Here is a 19,884-nt window from a genome sequence, read left to right on the forward strand (position 1 = left end):
CACACACCTGCTCCCATGGCACCGGCATCTGTGTCCATGCCCACCAGCCTGGTGAGCTTCCTGTAGGTCCCCATGCTCACTTCTCTCGGGAATGTCTCCACATCCCTACCCCATCCCACCTCTCTCTCTCTCTCTCTATTCTGTAACATAGTTCACAAGTCACTTCCTGCCAGAAGACTCCCACAGCTGTCCCCTCCCCAGTGGGGCTAAATGACTCTTTGATGTTCCCATGGTGGCCCCTTATCTTTCCAGACTATGACTGCCCTATACTCACATTTCCTGAAATGCCTTCATGGTCTAGCCTCGAGCCTAAAGTCCACAGGGGACCTGTGATTTTGTTTCTGAGGAAGGCACACTGACCTGTGTGTTCTTCTCTGTGCAAGGGAGATTTCACCCCCAGGAAGTGGCAACCTCGGTGGAATTAATACAATGGCAAGTATGCGGCAGACTCACCTAAAAAGAGAAAGGGTTGCTTCAGTAAGCAGTCAAGTCCTCAACATTGGAGGTATCCCAGAAGAAGCTTGAGGGGACACTCAGGAGTGCCAGCCCATTTCGGAAATGTGCGGGTGAGGTTCTGACATCTCTGATCTACACTCTGGACCTCGTCCTTGGAGCCAGCCTGGTGACTGGAGCGTGTAACAGGCACCTTCATGTACCATACGCCTCCACACCAGAGCAATCCTCCCTTTTATATCACGAACAGTAGAAAATGGGTATAAAGTTGGAACAACCAATCTTTAGCCTGGGATGGGGCAAGAGGGTATTTATATACACTCTAATTAAGTCCTATTTTCCTGACACAAACTTCAACTATGTATGTATGTCCACTTTCAACACACATTTTCATTTGTACTCTTCGCCTTCTCAATCAGGAGGCAAGCAGTGAACTGAGCCAATGGTCCTCCGCACAAGTTAAAGATCTGCTGGGCTTGGTGTCTCTTAGGAATTTATCTTTGTCCTTCCTTCCTTCCTTTGGCTTGGCTCTGTGGAGTTTATGAGACCCATGCTCCCATACCAGTGGTATCAGCACTTCTTTTTTCAGCTTGGTTTTATACAGTAATCACAAAGACGCAATAAAATATTAAAGTCCTTGGCACGAACACCACTGCACAGCAGAGGCCCTCGCAGAAAGCCAGCCTTGCCAGCCTCGCCATCACACGAGCCTTTAACTGGGCTCTGCATCAGCGGATGCACCAAATCCCAGATTCACACGTGAGAACCAGGACATGGGCACCGGTGTAAATGCACCCCCATGGGACTCTGTCCAAAGATGGTGCTCTATTTCATTTCTGTTTGGGTGACAAAAGTTCCTGACCAAACACGGCTCAGAATAGGAAGGAGTCTTATTCATCTTAGAGCTCCAGATCAGTCCATCACTAAGGAGCAGTCAAGGCAGGAACTTAAGCAGCACATCGGCATGAAGGGCAGAGAGAGGAACTGGAAAGATGGCTCACAGGCTAAGCGTGCACCCCGCTCTTGCAGAGGAACTGAGCTGGCTTCCCAGCACCGACATCACATGACTCTGCCCTCCTCAGGCACAAACCCATACACAGACTCACATAATTTAAAAGAAAACAAATCTCCTCTAAGAGCAGAGGGTTATTACTGCACCTGTGCTGGCCACTACTGCTTCAGCCAACTCTCTCCTCTTCTGTATTGTTCAGGACACCCTGAGCAGGGAATGGTGCTACCCACAATGGACTGGGTCCTTCTACATCAATTAAGAATCAAGATGGTGCCCCCACAGATGTGCCCACAAGGCCAACCTGATCCGGATAATTCCTCAGTTAAGGCTGTCTTCTCAAGTGACTCTGGGTTGTAAAATGCTGACGGTTAAAGCTAGTCAGCACGGGACAGTCTATAAAAACTAGACTCCACCAATGCAGTTATGATTGTTATCCTTTGACAGAATATTGTGGCTCAAAGGTGTCAAGTACCTAGCCTAAAGCCACACAGCTGATGGCACATAGAGCAGAAGGACAGAGGAGAGACTTAGTCATCAGAGTGCTTGTCTTGCTCGCATGAGGGCCTGAGTTCAGTGTCCATGGGGAAATAGAAGGATCCAGAGGGTCCTAGAAACCTACAAGAAGAACATTATGATGGACAGATCTGGGCCCAGGGGTCCTGCTCAAACTATGGCACCAGCCAAGGACAATACATGCAGTAAAATTCGAACCCCTACCCAGATCTAGCCAATGAGCAGAACAGTCTCCATAGTTGAGTGGAGAGTGGGATCTGACTTTCATATGAACTCTGGTGCCCCATATTTGACCATGCCCCCTGGGTGGGGAGGCCTGGTGGCACTCAGAGGAAGGATAGCAGGCTACCAAGAAGAGACTTAATACCCTATGAATATACGGGGGAGAGGAGGTCCCCCTCAGTCACAGTCATAGGGGAGGAGAAAATGGGAGGGAGGGAGGAATGGGAAGATACAAGGGATAGGATAACAATTGAGATGTAATATGAATAAATTAATAAAATATATACAGACAGATCCCCAAAACTGGCTAGTCAGCCAGCCTATTGGGTGAGTTCCAGGCCAGTAGCAGAGCGTATCTCAAATATAACAAGGCAGAGAGAGGGCTGGGGAGCAACACCAGAGATTGACCACTGGCCTCCACATGCACATAAGTTAACACAGATATACACACATGTGAGCATTCATACACAAAATAAAAATAAAAATAAACGGGCAGGATGTTAAACCACAAGATAGAATCCAGCATCTATGACCAATAACAATAGGTGGTGTTTACTGAGCACCTGCTGTGTGTTGTTTGTCCTTGATTGGTTAATCCTCTCAACAGTCCAGTGACTGAGATGTGGAGGCTTGGTGTCTTGGCTGTGGCTGCTCAGCTGAACTAAAAGGACCAGACTGAGTCCCAGCGTATCCGGCTTCTAGACCTGGCTCTTTGTGTCTGGCCTTTCTAGGTACAGCAACAAACCAAAACCTGAGAAGGGACTCCAGGCTTAAGGAGAGTGTCCTCCCAGAACTGGAGTGGGGACATGGGGGAAAGGGGACCACGTGCCCAGGATGGGTGATGCAGGAGCCAAGGTTTGCCTATATTGTTTTTGTTTTGTTTTGTTTTTGGCTCCACCATCACAGCCTTATGTTTCAGATACTGACCTTGTAGCCCAAGAACATCATAGCCATGGTCAGAGCTGTTTTTCTAGGAAGCACTGCACTGAGAAGTGCTTCTCATGCACGCCCCGTCCTCATGAGGGGCTGTCTGCCTCACAGAGCCAAAGCAGGAGCTTAATTTAATGCTGCAGAAAGCTGTGTGGGCTGGGCCTCCGCAGCCTCAACTTGAAGAGCGTTTGTGCTTCAGCCACAGAGTGCAGGCTGCTGGTCTCTCAGTGCAGGCAGGTAAAGGAACCCGCGCTCAGTGTCAGAGATCTCCGGGCAGGTGCTGTTTTGCTGATGCTTCACTGAGTGACATGGGACAAGGCACTCTACATTTCTGACCCTTGGGCTCCAATTCCTTGTCGCCAGCACCTGGGATACTGCACCAAAGACTAGGGAGCTAAACCCTCTGACCTGGCTTGCACTCTCTCTCTCTCTCTGCATATAGAAGCTCGTATCTATGTACACAGCGTGCAAATGGCAGGGAACCAAGGGCAGCAATCAGCAGAAAAATCCAGAAAAGTTACCTAGCAGCAGGTGACTGCACTTTTCTAGGTTTCTCTGCAGAGTGCTCCACCACTGAGCCCTGGATAGGAGCTGTATTCATTACTCTTCTTTTTTTTTTTTTTTTTTTAAGATTTATTTATTTATTTTATGTATATGAATGCTCTATTTGTCTGTACACTTGCACACCAAAGAGGGCACCAGATCTCATTGTAGATGGTTGTGAGCCACCATGTGGTTGCTGGGAATCGAACTCAGGACCTCTGGAAGAGCAGACAGTGCTCTTAACTTCTGAGCCATCTCTCCAGCCGCTCATTACTCTTCTTGATGCTGTGACAAAATACCTGAGAAAAGTGACCAGAGGAAACAGGTGTCTGTTTGGGCTCTCGGTATGAGAGTGCAATCCGTCATGGCTGCCTCAGAAAGCTGGGGCAGCGGGAGTGTGAGGCGACTGGCCACATTACATCAGAAGTCAGGAAGCAAGAGGTGAATGCAGAGTCCCAGACTTGTTTTCCCCTTCTTACTCAGTTCAGGACCCCAACGAATGGAATAGTATCACCCACATTTAGGATGGATGGTCCCACCTCAGTTAATCAATCTGGATAATCCCTCACCGGCATGCCCAGCAGCATCTCCATGGTGACTCAAGAGCCTGTCGAGCTGACGATCACTATCAACCATCACAGTGACCGTTTTACCCATCACAACAGCCTCCTAGATAGCTGTGGGTTAAACCTATAGAGCTGCTGTGGTGATACACATGTTCAGGCCAACACTTGGGAGACCGAGGCAGAAAAATGATGTGTTCTGGGCCAACCTGGGCTCTATTGTGAAACCCTGTCTCCAAATGCTCAAAAACTAAAAGGGAAAAAAATAAGTTAGATCTATCAGGAAAATGAAGACATAAAGGCTCATGCATGTAACAGCATCTGTGTAGTTAAGTACCATGGAGACCAGACCTCAAGGTTGTATGAACCCAAGTCGGTCTTCTACCCAGGTGGTTTTCATTTCTCAAGTAACTTGGCAAACCAACACTTTAGACCAGCTCGTACATTTATCATTCGTCCAACAGGTGGCCCCTGGTCACTTATTTCAGGTCAGGTACCATGTGAGCAGTTAGCTCTGGAGTGACGGAGTCTGGTAGACCTTGATCTCCATGGCCTTGCTAGCCCCTCAGGATGATTCAGCTACAGTGCAATGTCATTATGCTCAGAATATGCACAAGGCATTGGCAGATACGCGTGGGACACACTCAATTCCATTCCCACAGCAGACAGCCCAGGGTTGGTGACAGTCATCGTATCACAAGGAGAAGCAGGGGAAGCGAGGTCAAGCCTGTGGACTGACTGAGAAACAGACGCCGTTGTTAAAGCGAGGACGCCAGAAAAGAAGTGAAGTCATGGCTGCAAGTCGTCTGAGTATCAGAAAAGTATGACGGTTGCCTGGAAACAACTTACCATGGATGGAGCAGGCGAGGATAAGTGAAAGCCTGTGGCTTCTTGTGTTGTCCTACAGTATGGAGCTCCAAGAACACAGAGCCAAGGAAGAGAACATTTGGAACAGTGTGCTGAAGAGATTTTTCTCATTTCACGGACTCGATCTTGATACTAAAGTGAAGATTTTTGTGGGACGTGCCTTTTGGCCTACTGCCCAACTTTAAGTGAGTCTATACCACGTGAGTCTTTCTGCTTCTGGATTAACTCACTCATTATGATCATTTCTAGTCCCATCCATTTGTCCACAAATTTCTGGAATTCCTTGTTTTTAATAGCTGAGTAGTATTCCATAGTGTAAACGTACCACAGTTTCTTTATCCATTCTTCAACTGAGGGACACTTAGGCTGTTTCCAGGTTCTGGCTATTATGAATAAAGGCTGCTATGAACATGGTTGAGCATATGTCCTTGTTGTGTGGTGGAGCATTTTCTGGGTATATTCCAAGGAATGGACTAGCTTAGCTGGGTCTTAAGGAAGCCCTATTCCAAGTTTTCTGAGAAAGCACCAGAGAGATTTCCAAAGTGCTTGTGTAAGTTTGCATTCCCACCAGCAATGAAGGAGTGTTTCTCTTTCTCCACATCCTCGCCAGCATGTGGTGTCACTTGAATTTTTTTTCTTAGCCATTCTGCTGGGTATGTAAGATGGAATCTCAGAGTCATTTTGATTTGCATTTCTCTGATGATTAAAGATGTTGAGCATTTCTTTAAGTGTTTCTCAGCCATTCTATATTCCTCTGTTGAGAATTCTCTGTTTAGTTTTGTGCCCCATTTCTCAATTGGGTTATTTGGTTTGGTGGTGTCTACATGTAGAAAAATGCAATTGGACCCATATTTGTCACCATGCACAAAACTCAAGTCCAAGTGGATTAAAGACCTCAACATAAAACCAGAGACACTAAATTGGTTAGGAGAAAAAGTGGGAAAGAGCTTGGAACACATTGGCACAGGAGACAACTTCCTGAACAGAGCACCAACAGCCCAGGCCTTAATGTCAACAATTAATAAATGGGACCACATGAGGCTGAGAAGCTTCTGTAAGGCAGGAGACACTGTCAACAGAACAAAGCGACAGCCTACAGACTGGGAAAAGATCTTCACCAACCCTACATCTGACAAAGGTCTAATATCCAAAATATATAAAGAACTTAAGCTTTCTATTAATTAGCATCAAAATACATTAGACGAACAAACCAAGGTACTTTCAGCTATCTCAGTTGACTGCCTGTGGACCCAGCTCTGGAAGGAGAAAGTAGGATTGTGAGTGGGAGACCATACTAGGTCACATTACAAGGCAAAATGCAAGGGCTGGGGGCAGTGGGGGCAGCACAGTGACAGAGCACTTGGTTCCCATGTCTAAGATCCATCCCCAGAACTGCAAAAGAATCTTTCAAACTTTCGCTTCTAGGAGACTCGTACCTGTGGCAGCACTTGGTCCTCTTCACAAGCTGACGCAAGGTGGCCTCAGGCAAGTAATTAATTATCCTGCGTAATTAATTATGTCTACTTCTGACTTTGCTTTGGTCTCTTCTTCAATATGAGTTTGGGGGCCAGAGAGACAAGTCCGTGGCTGTGAGCAGGACTGGAATTCAACACCCAGTACCACATCAGCAGCTCACAACTACCGGTAGCTCCAGTTCCAGGGGATCTGATGCCCTCTTCTGGATGTCACAAGGATCTGAATATACATGCACATACACACACATATATACAAATACAAATGAATATAATAATAATAATAATAATAATAATAATAGTTCCATTCTGTACTCTCTTCCCAAGAGATCTGTGAGAGTGTGGCCTTCCCAGGTCACAGTGAGGAAGACCAAGCAACCCCAATGAAGAGTTCCAGTCCTCATGAGCAACACTGACACCATGCACTGCATGCCAGCTCACAGGCTGCTAGGAGAGCAGTGTTGGATCTTTTTTGTAGAAGACCAACACAGAAAGAAGGCAGACAAGCATCACGGGGTACCATAGCCAGGTCCCCCGGGCCCCTCCTCTCTCTTGTATGCATGCGTCCTGACTTCAGCCCTCTACTGACAACCCATTGCTTCTGTCTGTCTTGTATTCCCAAGCCCACAAACTTTTGCTGATCTTTGTTCTTCTTTCAGCTGCCTGCCTTGTCTCCAGGGTTGACCTCACCATCTGCTTACCTGTTGGGGCTAAGAGTACGGATCACTTCCTCCAGACAGCCTTCCTCACTGTCCAAGCCGGCTTGGTACTCAACTCAATGCTATTTTACAACTGGCCCGCTATGGGTCTAAGGAACTGGGAAGTGATCAGAAAACTACAGCTGGGATCCAAATCCTCTCTACGACGTACAGCCAGGCCCCGCTCACTCTTCCACCGGTCTATTGCAGTGGGGTTTGCACCTCCCAGATCTCAGCAGAGACCTCCCCGTCCTGCAACGGTAACACGTTTGCTCCCCAGGCAACTGCAAAGGGGAAGCCGGCTGGCCCTTGCTGTGGGCTGAGGACGTTCTAAGGATAAGAGCCCTGTCTTGTTCCTTGCTGAACCATTTGCATCTAGCACTAAGCCTGAAAGATAGAAGCCTAATGAATATTTGATGAATAAAATATTTGATGGCTGTTGAGCACATGAATGTCAAGTTCTTTGACAGTGTGACAATGCCAGCATCGAAGAGACACCTTCGGCAAGATAATTCCAAATGAAGCAGTCTGGTTGTATGAAATAACATTAGCTCAGAAATGTACACACACAAAAAAAAGAAAAAAGAAAAAAAAAGAAATGTACACACACACACACAACACACACACACTGCATTCTCTGCAACATGAATAGGTGGACAGGATATTGAGTTCTGACTCTCACAGACTGCCATCCAGAGACAGATTTGATTAAGGAAGCTTCTTACTATGAGCTGATACTTTTTCTCTCTTTGAATGTTTCTTTTTTTTTCCATCCAATGTTTTGAACAAGAACAATCAGTTGTTGAATTAAACCTGAATTTCATCAGCCTGGCATCTGAGATGAATAATCTAGACCTTTTTTTTTTTTTTTTTTTTTTTTTTTTTTTTTTTTTGCTTGGAAGGAGAAATGAGACAGGAGAATAGAACTAATATTATCTGCAAAGAATAAATACAGATCCAGACATGATGACACACACCTGTGATCTGTGCACTCTGGGGGCTGAGGCAGAAAAACGGTGATTTCAAGGCCTGCCTTGGCTACATACTGAAACCTTATCTCAAAAAAATAAAAATAAAAATTTTAAAAAGAATAGATATCTGAGCAACTTAGCAGGACAAGAAACAAAGCTCTAGTTACAATCCCACTTATCTAGACGGTGGGAGAGGCTGGCTTAACCAAATGAGAGAATGCACGAATGCCTAGAGGACTGAATGGGTAATAATCTAGGTTTTAGATAAATTGATTTCAATCTATAGGCAAGTGAATAGGTAGGTTGGGATGCATGAGTAGATGAACAGGTGAGTGGATAAATGGATGGATGGATGGGTGGATGGATGGATGGATGGGTGGATGGATGGATGGATGAATGGGTGGATGGATGGGTGGATGGGTGGGTGGATGGGTGGGTGGATGGATGGATGGGTGGGTGGATGGGTGGGTGGATGGGTGGATGAATGGATGGATGGGTGGGTGGATGGGTGGGTGGATGGGTGGATGAATGGATGGATGGGTGGGTGGATGGATGGATGGATGGGTGGGTGGATGGATGGGTGGGTGGATGGATGGATGGATGGGTGGGTGGGTGGATGGGTGGATGGGTGGGTGGGTGGATGGGTGGGTGGGTGGATGGGTGGGTGGATGGGTGATGAGGATGGATGGGTGGTGGTGGGTGGTGTGATGGATGGATGGATGGGTGGGTGGGTGGATGTGATGGGTGGGTGGGTGGATGGGTGGGTGGATGGGTGGGTGGATGGATGGATGGGTGGGTGGATGGGTGGGTGGATGGATGGATGGATGGGTGGATGGGTGGATGGATGGATGGGTGGGTGGATGGATGGATGGATGGATGGTTGGATGGATGGATGGATGGATGGGTGGGTGGATGGGTGGATGGATGGGTGGGTGGGTGGATGGGTGGGTGGATGGGTGGGTGGATGGATGGATGGGTGGGTGGATGGGTGGAACAGAAGAATGGTTGTACGAGTGGGTACAGGTGGGTGGGTAAAAGGATGATAAATAAAAGATGAATGGAGTGAGAGTAAGTAAATGAGTAAACAAGTAAATGAATGGGGATAACTAGACAGATGAAGGAGTAAGTGGGAAGGATGGTCAGTTGTGGGTGAGTAGCTGGATGCATGGACGGTGAACAAAAGGCCTACAGTGAGTAGAAATAACCAAATAGAAACAAAGAAACAAAAGTAACAAAGGAAGCCAGGGGCAGGTGTTGCCCGGAGTCCAGCCCACACCTCCACCCAACCCCCTCGTCCAGCTTCTCTCCTCACGTGTTTCTTCACAGCTCTTACAGCATCGTCCATTGTTTCTTCCTCTTCTCTGGAAGCTTCCCCAGCCTTCACAGATTCACCAAGTCTGCTTTACTCAAGGAAACAAGAGGACAAAGGGGACTTTGTCCACAGGAAGCAAGCAGATGGCTAACACCCAGGAGGAGGATGCAAAGGCCACCTGCCGGCCCAGGAGCCATCTAATGGCAGCAGATGTTTTTCTCAGTGACCTACAGAACTTGGTGTTCTCCCAGGTCCAACTCCAGCACAGAAAACAGTAGGCCTGGGTTGGAAGGTCACCCCTCCACGCACACACACACAAGGCTGCAGGTGTGCACATCTGGAGCTCTTCCCTGCCCTCTCCAGACAAGTGATGCAAAGAGCTTCCACCTTTCCCCCCTGCAAACCTGTGGAGCCTCAGGGCCCAACAGAAATTGAAAACTTTTACCCTAGCTAGGAATACCACTTTTCAGACAGGAAAACTGAGTACCAGAGGGAGGAAATGGTGTTCCCACTTTCATCCACAGACTGGAAGCAGGAACACAGACCTCCTCCTCCACAGCCCGAAGTACTTTTCCACCACATGACCTTATCATGTCACATTTGCATGGCTGCCTAGAAACCTCCAGATCAAGACTCAACGGCAAAAGTGAGGCTCCTGCCCCAGCTCTCCCAGCATCCAGCTGGGGTTGATTTCAACTCTGGCTGTGACACAGGAACTGTTTGTTTCTAAGCAGTAATAACTTAATACCGGGGGACATTAGTTGACCAAATGCAATGACTAAAATGCAACTGGAGAGACCACGGAGCTTAGTCAATAAGGTGTTTGCATGCAAGCGTGAGTATCTGAGTTCAAGCCTCTGCATACACCTAAAACATCCTCAGGTGTAGTAGTGTTCACGTGTAATCTCAGCGCTGATTGGGAGGTAGAGGAAGTGGTATCCCTGGGGCTTGCCTGCCAGCCAGCCTAGACAAATCAGAAAGGCCCAAGACCCACCAAAATAACCTCCCTCGAGACAAGGTATATGGCTTCTGAGAAAGCACACCCAGTGTTGGCCTTTGTATTCCAGAAACACATCTATATACACACAGAGAGACATTTTTCTTCTCTTAGCAATCATTAGGCCGACCAAACTGATATGGAAAAATCCCAGATTCAGAACAAATAGCTTTCTAACGATTGTGAAATTTCCTAGGCCTTCTTTTTTTTATTCAGAGAATGAAAATTTAGAGAGACATTGAAATGATAGGTTAGGGCTCCGCTGGCAATGATAGCTAGACAAAGACCTTGATTAAAACCAGAGGCAGTGGTTGGTAAATACGGCTCAGTTGGTAGAGTGTTTGCCTGGCACATCCAAAGCCTTGGGTTCCATCCCCAGCACCACGTAAACCAGACAGGTGGCACACACCTGTAATCTTAGCACTGGAGAGACAGGTAGAAGTGAGAGGATACAAAGTTCAAGGTCATCCTTAGCTACACACATGTATACACACACACACATGATTGAGGGTGTCTTGGGTTGAGCTATGTGAGACCCTGTCTCCAAAAGTGGTGATAATAACAGCAGTAATCAGAAATAACAAACAGTGTTGTTGAGTCAAACAAGTACACATTTTGGATTCGGTCTCCATCATCCTCTAGCTCTGTGACCATCTCTGAGTCTGCACACTTTGAAGGAGTATGGCCCTGTAGGCTCATCTGGTTGAATACCAATTGGTAGAACTGTCTAGAAAGGATTAGAAGTTGTGGCCTTGTTGGAAGAGATGTGTCACTGGGGCAGGCTTTGAAGCTGTAAGATTCCAGTCACGAGGAGAGGAGTCTCTCTCTCTCTCTCTCTCTCTCTCTCTCTCTCTCTCTCTCTCTCTCTCTCTCTCTCTCTCTCTTCCCGTGTCTCTCTGTCTCTCTGTGTGTGTCTCTGTGTATATGTCTGTCTCTGTCTGTCTCTCTCTGTCTTTCTGTGTGTCTGTCTCTGTCTCTGTCCGTCTCTGTCTGTCTCTCTGTCTCTCTGTCTCTCTCTTTTTCTCTCACACTCTCACTGTCTTCTACTTGTAGAACAAGATGTAGGCTCTCAGCTGCCCCTGCCCCCATGCCTTTGCTCTACCATCATGGACTCTACCCCTCTGAGAGCATAAACCCAGTTAAAAGCTTTCTTCTATAAGTTGCCTTGGTCATGGTGTTTTGTCACAGCAGTAGGGAGTAACTAAGACGCCCGCCTCATAGACCACTTCTTGCTAAATAGCTAGTAGATTTTTTCCAAAATATTAACCAACCTAGGAAGTCGTCTAAGTAAAAGTCTCCGACATCCTCTCAGGTAAATTACAACAGTTCCTGCACACAGAAGTCTGCCCCCATCAAACCCCTGCTGCTGCCTTGTGCTTTATACAGTACAGACTAGGACTCTGTTGGCTGAGTATATGACAGAACCCAAGGGCTGGTGAGATGGCTTAGTGTGTAAAGGGGCTCGCCACCAAGCCTGACAACCTGAGCTCAGTCCCAGTGACCCACATGCTGAAAAGGAAGAGTCAAATTCTGAAAGCTAAGCCGGCCTCTGGCCTCCGCGTGCACACACACACACACACGCACGCATGCACAACACAGAAACAAAATGTGACTTTAATAATATTATAAGGCACTGTCTTAGTCAGGGTTTCATTGCTGTGAAGAGACACCATGACCATGGCAACTCTTATAAAGGAAAACATGTAATTGGGGATGGCTTACAGTTTCAGAGCTTTAGTCCATTGTTATCATGGCAGGAAGTATGGCGGCGTGCAGGCAGACATGGTGCTGGAGGAGCTGAGAGTTCTACATCTTGATCCACAGGCAGCAGAAGGAGACTATGTGCCACACTGGGCCCAGCTTGAGCATAGGAGATCTCAAAGTCCTCCCCCACAGTGACATACTCCCTCCAAGACCACACCTACTCTGACAACAAGGTCACACCTCTCCTGATGGGCCAAGCCAAGCACTCACACACATGAGCATGAGTCTATGGAGGTCGTTCCTATTCAAACTTCCACAGAAACCTAAGCAACTAAGCAGAAGTGTGTTTCTCAAATAATGATGATAGAGGTGGTCCAGAGAAATAGGAAAACACTGTTGGAGATCCATGCTCCTTCTGTCACTCTGACCTAACATAGTCAGAACCACAAGAATCACAAGATGGCTTCCTGCAATTCTGGGTATTGTGTCCAAGATCCATGTAGGAAAAAGGAATTTTTTTAAAAATTCACACGCCAGTTGGGTCTGTTCCTTTTTATCAGAACATGACAACTTTTCTTTAGACTCTGTTTTCAAGTCATTGTACAGGAAGTTGTTACATCACCACTGCTAGCTTCCAGGAAGTCTGAAAGGATCAATATTTTTACCTGAGTTCTTGACTTCCTCATCTAAACCAGTGTTTTAGTGATAAGGAAAAGGAAGTTTAAGCATTGGACTCCTGGAAGAATAGGTCAGAAATGAAGAGATCTTTGCAGTCATAATTTCAGATAAGTTGTTTTTCAAGTTAATCTCAACTGAGATCAGCCTTGGTGGACCTGACCTGGTCAAGTGAGATACTTCAAAGAGGACGCCGGCCTCACCTTAGTTTCTGTCCCTGTTGCTCTGAAAATACTTTCAATAAAGCAACTGAAAGGAGGAAGGATTTATTTGAGGATCACAGTTCCAGAGGGGCCCAGCCCATCATTGTGGAGAAAACATGGCAGCAAGAACAGGGAGCCGGCTGGTCACATGGTACCCACAGTCAGGAAGCTGGGTGTGAACAGGAAGTATGAACAGGAAGTGGGGGTGGATGCTACCTCCCCAGCCTCCTACCCCCACTATCTACTCCCCCTACAGAGGTTCCTCCTCCTAATGATTCTAAGACCCTTCTCAAACAGCATTAGCAGCTGGGACCTAGTGTTCAGAAGTGAGTCTGGGGAGGGGGCGGCAGACATTTCACATGAGATAGCCAAGAGGCACTGTTCCCATGCTGAAGGACTGTGGGAGAACTCCAGGAAGTTCAGTTTCAGGCCCAAGAACTGAGTCCATCTAATACTCAGCAGAAATCTGCAGCTCTCAACTGTGCCCCTAGGGCATGAGCTTGTTGCCAACAACCCAAATGGGCCCTTTGTCCATTGAAAACAGCCTTGGGGGAAATAGAAGGACCCAGAAGGTCCTAGAAACCTACAAGAAGAGCATCATGATGGGTGGATCGGGGCCCAGGGAGTTCTGCTCAAACTATTGCACTAACCAAGGACAATATGTGCAGTAAACCTTGAACCCCTACTCTGAGCTACCCAATGGACAGGACATTCTCCACAGTTATGTGGAGAGCAGGGACTGACTCTGACATGAACTCTGGTGCCCCATATTTGACCACCTCCCCTTGATGGGGAGGCCTGATGACACTCAAAGAAAGAATGAGCAGGCTACCAAGATGAGACTTGATAGCCTATGACCATACGGTGGAGGAGGAGGTCTCCTTCAGTCTTAGACCCAGGGGAGGGGAATAGGGTGAAAGCAGGAGGGAGGAAGAAATGGGAGGATACAAGTGATGGGCTAACAATTTAGTTGTAATCAGAATAAATTAATTTTTAAAATTACCCATAAAAATTTTTAAAGCAAAAATAAATAAATAACAAGAATAAATTAATAAAAAAATAAAGAAAGAAAGAAAGAAAGAAAGAAAAGAAAACAATCTTGGACTGGCACCCTAACTATAGCTTTGCGAGAGTCCAAAGCAGAGGCCGCAGCTAAAATGTGTTCTTGTCCATGGAAATTGCAAGGTAACAAGCTGGATTTTTAAAATGCTTTGTTACACAGCAGTAGGTAGCTTGTGCAGTGCCACACAGGGCTCTCTTACGTCATGTGGTTGTACTGTACCCTTCCACCTCAGGGTCTTTGCACAGACTGTCATCACCAGAAGCACACTTTCTCCAACTCTGCCCAAAGGCAGTTTATTTCTTCCTTCATCCCCGGCTCTCCTGCCCCAACCACTGCTCCAAGACTCTCTACCCTTCCCCCTTCACAGAATTCAAAATTGCCACTTTTGCACATCTGTTTCTTTAGCATTGTCTCTCTCCTCTTCTTAAATTTCAGCTCCAAAAGAAGCGAGCCCTTGTCTGCCTCTATGGCGTGGGAATTGACACTCAGGGAGCTCAGAGGAAGCCATCTCTGGACTTGTGAGCCATCTGGCTGGGACATGTACCATCTCACTGACAGACACCAGCTGCCTAGGTGGGTGTCATCTTCCTCCCTCTTCACTCCCGCATGGCCACCCCCTAAGATGTACAGTTGGTTAAGGAGGATGGCTTCCCCCAGTAGAGGAGATCTTGAACCTCCAAACAAGCTCTCCAGGAAAAGCCACCATTCCCCTATACCCTGTCCCCTCGTGAAGAGGCTGTGAGGGAGCGAGGGTCCAGCCAGCCTCAGCTTCATGCTACCCTCTCGCCAGCTGTCAGGTCAGCTGTCCTGGTATCCATCCTATCCACCCTGTACACACTACCCTCTCATCAGTCATCAGGTCAGCTGTCCTGGTATCCATCCTATCCACAATGTACACACTACCCTCTCATCAGTCATCAGGTCAGCTGTCCTGGTATCCATCCTATCCACAATGTACACACTACCCTCTCACCAGTCATCAGGTCAGCTGTCCCAGTACCCCAGAGCTTGTGTTTAAGTAACCCAGTCACAGGAGTGGTGAAACTCAATTTTGTTTCAGCATGTGGTTTACAATCAGTGTTTTATTACTCAGTTATTACAGATCATCTCTTATGCCTAGTTTATAAATTGAGCTTTATCATACTGTCAAAGTTAGGGTTTCATTGCTGTGAAGAGATGCCATGACCACAGCATCTCTTATAAAGGAAAGCATTTAATTGGGGCTGGCTCACGCTTTCTGTCGTAGTCCGAAGCATGGCAGTGTGAAGGCAGACGTGGTGCTGAAACAGCTGAGAGTTCTAAGTCTTGATCCACAGGCAGCAGAAGGAAGCTGTGTGCCACATGGGGCTCAGCTTGAGCATAGAAGAGCTTAGCCTGTCCCCATAGTGACACACCCCTACTCCAGCAAGGCCACACAGCCTAGTAGTGCCACTCCCTATGGGACAAGCATTGCCACACATTGCCATTCAAGCCACCACACATAGGTGTATACAGACAGGAAAAACATAGCCTCTCCAGGTGCTTTTTTCTTAGTATCTTTGTGTAATGGGCAAGATTTTAGACCTAATCCTTCTAAAGACGCAGAGGAGAAAACACACAGGACTGTTTGCCTGCAGCCACACAAATGCACACCGTCATTAATATTCACACTGGTGACCCAAGAGAAAATTTGAAAACAACTGAATTGAAATGTTAAAATGGCAAATTCTCCCCGGAATAAATAAAAAGGTCTTTGACAAAGCAGTCCCCTTTAAAAAAAAATTAATGCAGTCCAGCAGCTCCTCCCCCCTCAGAAGGGCCACCAAGCAGGAAAACTGTCCCCCCTGCTGAGGACAGCATCCAAATGTCAGCAGGCTGATGACTTGCAAAGTTCATCACTAAATTGAAAGTTGCATGGGGGAGGATCGAAAATCAAATCCCAGCTCGTTTCACTAAGAATTGATCTAATGCCAGCTTCATTACATCATTACATCATGTAATTTTACTAAACAGACCTCTGAATGTGTCTTCCAAAGAAAGTCAGCCTCCCTCCTTTGGCAGCGGAGGTTGGGGAGAGGACATACGCACGTGGGCAATGCAACACTAACCTTGCTTTGGGGTTTCCTAGTGGAGAGGAAAGTTAGAGAAGGTGGGATGAGGATGTGGATGTTAGGGGCTATTTTTTTAAAAAGGAATCTAGAATCTGAATCATTTGTCTCGCTGAGCTGTATAGAACCGTAAACCACTCACACATATGAACACATAACACATAGTCACACTCACACATATGAACACATAACCCATACTCACACTCACACTTACAAACACATAACCCATACTCACATTCACACATATGAACACATAACCCACACTCACATTCACACATATGAACACATAACCCACACTCACTCACACATACAAACACATAACCTATACTCACACTCACACATGCAAACACATAACCCACACTCACATGCACACACATATATGAATACATAACCCGTACTCACACTCACACATATGAACACTTATATACACACAAAAACTAATAAAAATTTAAAAGAGAAATAGAACCAATTTTTTTGTTTGGATTTTTCTTTTAATCTATTCCTATTTGGGTGTTTGAGGTTTGTTGTTGTTGTTGTTGTTTTATTGTCATCGTCATCGTCGCTGTCACCATCACTGTTTTTGAGACAGGCTTGCCTTGAACTTGTGACAGTCCTTGGGTACCATCTAACTATGCTTCTTTGAGATGGAGTCTCTCACTTGCCTGGCACTCCTCAGTCAGGCTATGGGGCTGACCAGCAAGCCCCAGAGATGTGCCTGTCACGGAGCACAGAAGACCTGATTTCAGTTCTCCTCCCAGTCACAGACAAGAGCAGCTTCCTGCTTTGTCCCACTATCTCCTTTTCAAATTTTAATTCCATTTTATTTATTTCAGGTAGCTTGCATACATGCCACAGAACAGCTGGTGGACGTAGGTACTTTCCCTCCACTCTATGGGTCCCAGAAACTGAACTGGAGTAATAGGCACCTGGTGGGTTTCTGAGTGAGAACGCCCCCCATAGGTTCAGATGTTTGAATACTTGGTCCCCATTTGGCAGAGCCCCTTGGTTAGGGTTAGGAAGTGTGGCCTTGGGGGAGGAAGTATGTGCTGGGGGGGGGAAGGGGGGCTTTAAGGTTCCAAAGCCTCAGGCCATTTCCAATGTGTTTCTTCTGCCTCCTGCTTGTGGTTTGAAATGTGAGCCCTTGGCTTCTGCTCCAGTTGCAGTGCCTGCAGCCCACTACCTCCTCCTCTGCATCGTGGATTCTAATCCTCTGGCACTGTAAAGCTTTTCCTTTATAACTGCCTTGATCATGGTGTTTCATCAGAACAGGGGGGACCTCTGCCTGTTTAGTTGCCTCACCGGCCTCCGATGCCTCTCTTTAGCTTTGGAGATTCGGCACGTGTGCACATGCAGATGAGAACCACAGAGTTGCTGGAAAATCACCCTCACTGCTGTCAATACAAAGCACACAGCTTGCCGGGCGTGGTGGCGCATGCCTTTAATCCCAGCACCGGGGAGGGGAGGCAGAGGCAGGCAGATCTCTGAGTTCGAGGCCAGCCTGGTCTACAAAGTGAGTCCAGGACAGCCAGGGCTACACAGAAAAACTCTGTCTCAGAAAACAAGCAAACAAACAAACAACAAAACAAAACAAAAAAGCACACAGCTTTGTCGAGCTCTTGCCTCAGAGAGAATGAGAGAGAGTTTATTCCGCAGGAAATACGAGGGACCCAGATTCATGGTGTCCCAAATACAATGATCTGAAGTGGTATAGCCATTTCATGAAGTCCCTACAGTAGCCCAGTAGCATAGAAAAAGGAATGATGGAAGGTCCTTTACAGGCAGGATTTGCCAACAGAGGGCTGGGGGACACCTCAGTTGAAACGCTTGCTATGCAGGCTTGAGGACCTGAGTTCAGGCCCCAGAACCCATAGAACAAACGCCAGACACAGTGTTACACAGTTGCTATTCCAGTGCTGGGGCCCTGAGATAAGCATCCTTATGGGCATCTGGCCAGCCAGCATCTGGCCAGCCAGCCGATCTAATCTTTTTTTTTTTTTTTTTTTTTTTTTTTTTCACTTTTATCTGCATTTATTTTATGCTGAATTTATTCCCGTGCCATCAGTTTTTGTTTCTCCAGTTTCTTCTGTGCCACCTCCTCCTCTTCAGCTTTGCAACAATCTGCTCCTTTTCAGTGAGGATCATCTCAGTGTGGCATGGAGAGCTCATGCACTGGTTAATCCGGCCATGGGCTCTGTAAGTTCCTCAGCGCATCTTGGGGGCCTTGTTCACCTGGACATGTTCAATGACCAGGGAATCTACATCTAAACCCTTACGCTCAGCATTAATCTCTGCATTTTTCAGCACGTGCAGCAGAAATCCCGCACTCTTTCTGGCCACCGACCCTGAGTGCAGCACCACTGTTTGGCCTGGGCGCATCTCTCGCCTCCACCATTATACTGCCGGAACGGCACACATGGCTCTTTAAAGTGATCCCTTTCAGATATTTGGCGGCTTTTCATATGCGTACCTTGATGGCCTGGACAGTTTCCTGAGTGTTCTTAAAATGGACACAAAGATTTGAACCTCTTGATTTGCATGATTTTGTAGGGTTTTCTGGGTCAAGTAAGCAGTGAACCATCTTCATGGGTCACCTCTGGCCGCTTACAGTAGCAGCCAGTCTATTCTAAACAGAAAGTTCCTAGCCAAGGCACACCTGAGGAGTAATGTCTGAAGGTAACTTCTGGCCAACACACACACACACACACACATACGGACACACACACGGACACACGCACCCATGCACACACTCACTGCATTGATGGAAACAGGCAAGCAGATTACAGAAAAGCAAGAACTCTCTGCCTCGATGCTATCTGATGACTTTCTTAGCCTTTGGGCTGTTGGAAGCTAAGCGTTTGTTTGTATATTTCACAAAGCATCTTACCTAATAGTCGCTACGATGTTAGGTCAAACACAGAAGTGGGCAATAAATGACTTTCGGGGGGGCTAAAAACAGCCCAAGACAATCTGTCTCCCGACAATCACAGCTCTAGTCAGTGAGCTACAGAGAGCCTTTACAAGGCAGCCCAGCTTTTTTCTAGGACCTTCAGTTCATGTTACAAAATAAAACAGTGAACCAAAGTTAGGCAGTGGTGGCACATGCCTTTAATCCCAGCACCCAGAAACCAGAGGCAGGCAGATCTCTGTGAGTTCGAAGCCAGCCTGCTCTACAAAGTGAATTCTAGGAAAGCTAGAGTTACACAGAAAAACTTGTCTTTGAAATATATATATATATAATAAAGCAGTGGATGGAGATAGCCATGGACAAAAAGGTCAGTCGGCAGTGCCAGGTGACCACAGGGCACAGACGGATAAGATGCTGGTCCCGAGCGGTTTGGAAAGCAGCGCAGGATGTGAAGCCATAGATCTAGGCCCTGCTCCTAATATTTCTGATTCAGTAGCTCTGAAGTGACACCCGGGAATCTACACGTCAGACCAGGTCCTGGGGAACTGCCGAAGCTGCTGGCTTGAGGACCTTCCCTGAGAGCGACTGCTCTAGGTGACAGTAATGTGAAAGGGGAGTGATATTCATAGAATGGCTTCATAGTGCCGGATGTTGGTTCTCTGTCAAGATTTAATTCTAGCTGCACTTTCAAATC

The 19,884-nt window shown here is 46.9% G+C and overlaps 1 pseudogene; it reads right to left on the minus strand.

Moving 5' to 3' along the window:
• Window positions 1-18,329: 18,329 nt before the first annotated feature.
• Window positions 18,330-18,863, minus strand: LOC127207866 (60S ribosomal protein L17-like; annotated as a pseudogene).
• Between the last annotated feature and the right edge of the window lie 1,021 nt (window positions 18,864-19,884).

The sequence above is a fragment of the Acomys russatus genome, chromosome 25 (genome assembly GCF_903995435.1).
Source record: "Acomys russatus chromosome 25, mAcoRus1.1, whole genome shotgun sequence".
Taxonomy (NCBI): domain Eukaryota; kingdom Metazoa; phylum Chordata; class Mammalia; order Rodentia; family Muridae; genus Acomys; species Acomys russatus.